This window comes from Thermobia domestica, chromosome 14 (genome assembly GCF_964235325.1).
Source record: "Thermobia domestica chromosome 14, izTheDome1.hap1.1, whole genome shotgun sequence".
Lineage (NCBI taxonomy): Eukaryota > Metazoa > Arthropoda > Insecta > Zygentoma > Lepismatidae > Thermobia > Thermobia domestica.
In genome coordinates, this window is record NC_137467.1 from 147,008,511 (window position 1) to 147,012,811 (window position 4,301).

The 4,301-nt window shown below is 35.5% G+C and overlaps 1 long non-coding RNA gene across 1 annotated transcript; it reads left to right on the plus strand.

Annotated features, from left to right (window-relative positions):
• Nucleotides 1–219: 219 nt before the first annotated feature.
• LOC145670730 (uncharacterized) lies at nucleotides 220–3,795 on the plus strand. Its single transcript, XR_014128398.1, has 2 exons — nucleotides 220–1,155; nucleotides 3,365–3,795. It is a non-coding gene; the product is annotated as an uncharacterized LOC145670730 (long non-coding RNA).
• The last annotated feature ends 506 nt before the right edge of the window (nucleotides 3,796–4,301 follow it).

The window sequence follows — 4,301 nt, forward strand, 5'->3', positions numbered from 1 at the left end:
AAAAACATACCTCATTGCTTCGGGGCTTACATATCTGCTGCCACCAAAAGGAAGGTGTGTACACAACAGGGGCGGATCCAGAGCAGTAAATTTTTTTTTTTAAAAAAATAAAACCTACCCCAGAATTGGAGCTCTTGATTTTTTCAAGCTTGTATTATAAATTTAAAATAAAAACTTTTTTTTTTTTTTTTTTTTTTTTTTACACGTTGCAGAATTTAAATGAAACAACACATAGCAAGAAATTACTTGCCTTGGTGTTTTTGGTCAGACAATGTCCGCGTTCGAAAACGCAGGTAGTCATTTGTGTTCTTTGTGTTCAAGATGCGATATTTTACGCTGTCACTCCGTTCTCAAATCCGATCCCTACTACTTATGGGGCCGCGGTGGCTCAGTGGTAGAGCGTTCACCTCTGGTGCTTGGGGTCCCTGGTTCGATCCCAGCCCCCGCCAAGTGAACTTTGTGGTGGACAAACACCGTGTGCGTGGGTTTTCTCGGGGTTCTCCCGTTTCCTCCCACTTTCTTCATTCCACCATTTCATTCATTTCTCATCATCACCATCTCCTTTAGCCTAATCGGCATAAGCGTGGGACGTAAAACTCAAAGATTTTCTGATCCCTGCTTCTTGTTAACAACGGGCAGACAATAATCCATAAAATCTATCTGTCCACAAGTTTGTCAATATTTATTTTACGTATCTTTCCATTTAAGAAGTGGCCATTCCTGCACCGAGGTTGGGACGATTTCGGACTCTTCTTCACACCGTCCTTTACGCTGAAAATATCCAGAACAGAAAGCATGTGAAATTTATGGCTGATATTTTCCTGCGAACTCATTTTTCTTTCTATAAGCTCTTTTTTTTATGATACAAAATGTAGTAAAAACTCACTGCTTCATTTCATGTTAAATGTATTTAGTCGTTGTAATAAGCCTAGGTGTAAATACATGTTATTTCCCAAAATAAGCCTTGCATGTACTCCCACTTTCCAGAGCGTGTGGCCAATGCTCCTGCAAATGATGAGTTGATCAACAGCAGACCACCTAGCACGGAATCTTTCTTAACTGAACTTGAAGCCGTTACCCTGACCCCTTTCTGCTCGTCGAGCTGCTCTAGAAATATCACTGTGGAGGATGATATACATACCAAAGATGCGACAGGTGAGTTTTTGACATGTTATTTTATAATACCCATGTAAGAAAATGCCGAGTAAGAAGAAAAGAAAGAAAGTAGTAATATTTTATTAGTACTTAACTAAAATTAAATAATTGTTGAACAAGGCAATACTTTTATGTAAATGAAATATTCAATTTAACGTTCCACGATCAGGCACTGAGCCTAAGGGAGTCGGTGATGATGAGAAGTGAATTAAATGGTGGAATGAAGAATGTGGGAAAAAATTGGAGAACTCCAAGAAAAGCCGCTTGAAGTGAGCTGGGATCGAACCATTGGCCCCAAGCACCAGAGGTGAACGTTCTATCACCGAGCCACAGCTGCGCCAATTTTATTTAAATGTAACTGTTTCAGCAACTACCTTTGTCTTCTTCAAATACACTCTATTTATTTATTTATTACTTTAGATTTTTAAAGATTTCCTTGTTTATAAAATTTTATTCCTTCAGCAATTATTTTATTTGACTTGAGTATTTATATATAAGCAAAGCTTTAATATGGAATGTATCACATGTTATAGTGTTCGCGCTTTTTTTTTTTTTTTTTTTTGAATGGATAAAAGTACTCCTTCCGAAAATATTTTTCTCAACAGAGGGGTAAAATATAATTTTCACCAAAGAGAAGTATTATTATTATTATCTTATTATTATTATTATTATTATTATTATTATTATTATTATTATTATTATTATTATTATTATTATTATTAATAATAATAATAATAATAATAATAATAATAAAAATAATAATACTAATAATAATGTCTGCCGCAACTTCTAACCCTGCTCAGAACAAATAATGTGACGATTTTCACCCTACTGCTTGTGACAGACTTCTGGTTCTAGAAGTCTTATTTTTTAAAAATACTCCAGTAACAACTAAGGGGGCGTTTGCTCACAATTTTTTATTTATCGGAATACATAAGTTATGCACCATTTTGTTTGTAATTTTCACTTTATTTTTTGTCATATTTTGAAATGCTAATATATGTTTCGTCTTGCATCATAAATTTAACATACTAAATCGTATCCAATCAGGATGAAATTTCTTATGACAGTAGAAGGATAACTTTACTGGTTAGTTCAACCTGTTTGCAGCTTGTCAGATTGCTGCATCCGATAGCGCAGTTCTGTCACGATATGTAAATGCGGAATTTTTACTTCATTTTGGGGGTTACACAGCAGTAGTGAAAGATAATACATGTAATTTCTATCGTTGTCTAGTTGTGTTTGATAAATGAGTAGCTATATTATTTTATTATTAGAAAGTTCTTTGTTTCATACCGTAAAAACTATTCTTACTGCATGAGTCTGCATCAGTTATGATCCCAGTCCCCGCAAAGTGAACTTTGTGGTGGACAAACACAGTGTGCGTGGGTTTACTAGAGGTTCTCCCACTTTCTTCATTCCACCATTTCATTCAGTCTTCATCATCACCGTCTCCTTTAGCCTAACCGACATAACTGTAGGACGTAAAACTCAAAGTTTTTTTGGGGGGGCGCGGTGGCTCAGTGGTAAAGCGTTCACCTCTGGTGCTTGGGGTCCCGGGTTCGATCCCAGCCCCCGCCACGTGAACTTTGTGGTGGACAAACACCGTGCTCGTGGGTTTTCTCGGGGTTCTCCCGTTTCCTCCCACTTTCTTCATTCCACCATTTCACTCATCTCTCATAATCACCGTCTCCTTTAGCCTAACCGGCATAGCTGTGGGACGTAAAACTCAAGATTTCATTTCAAAGTTTTTTTTTTTTTTTTGCATCAGTTGTAATATCGTATCAATATACTTGATCGTCACTTTTAGCTCACATCCTAAAGTTGGTCTTGGAGTGTCATTTTATATTGTGAGCACATACGTAATGTAGCCTTCTATGAGTGTTTCAGAATTATTTGTCATGTATCTGTATATACAAAGTTTTATATCCCCCAACTTGTTTGATCCTCCTGAACAATCAGAGTTAACAACTGCAATAAAATCAAAAGTTAAGCTATTACAGAATAACTAGAATTAATGGTAGTTTAATTTCGCTGTATGGAAGGCCGTTAAAAGTGGGACTTCATGCAAGCAAGTGCAGTAACTAATCGTTTTATTGCGTATTGATTGTAGTTACACATGACGTATTGCAATTATTTTTTAAAATTTTCTCCCGACCTGAAAAATTGCACTATGATTGTTCATGATTTTTTTTTTTTTCTGTTTCAGTGTTCCTATCTGTCATCGTTGGGAGGAAAAGGGACCTTTCTCTGATGCTTGGTTTCCAAAGAGCTGGCGATGAAATTTAACTCCCGCGGAAAAAAGAGCATACTTCACGTTGTGCAAACTAGCCTTAAAGACACTTATCATTAGTGAGTAAAAATAAAGATCTTCACATGAACAATTGCCACACAAATCTTCAAAACGTTAGTAGAAAGATATTCACTTCCATCTGCCTTGTTGTTTGAGGATGAAAAGGATTCGGCATGCTTGAAACATGTTGACCTGTTCCTCCTCGCTTTGTTTGGAAATCAATGTAAAGGCATCTCTTTCGAAAACTAAAAGATGGAAGAAACTGCTACTGGTATAATAGATGAAGAAGTGGGATACTTACCGCAGTCCCCATTTTTAACCTACTTAAGCACGTGATGCTTTTTTGATATGATGCTGCATTTCTGTACTTTCAATAACTATGAAAGGTGTTTTCCTTCATACGAAATTTATAGGAAAATTTAATTCTTTTTATTTTATATTATTAAAAGATCTCTGTAAGTTTTAGATTATAACCAACAGATTTGCATTGTCTACATATTTCTTGTTTGTATTACAAATAATATAGACAATCAGTGTTTCTTGTTGCCTTACAATTAGTATGAATATTATTTTAAACGACAAACCGTGCACATTGTACATATAACTAATAAATGTAGAATTCAAATTAATGGTTATGTGTTTTCGCTTTCATCCCTCAGAGATTAATTAATTTTAAAATGTACTTTCTTTTTCGATTTTTCACCTCCAAAATAAAGGTTTCTTAAATTGGAGTTATAAAAGTTTAGTCCTAAATTTTGCACTGTCAATAAAACCCATTGTTCTTCGATCTTGTGTATCTGAGTGTGTGTTGGATGTGGGTGGTTGTGTTTGTGTGTATGTGTGCGCATATTAG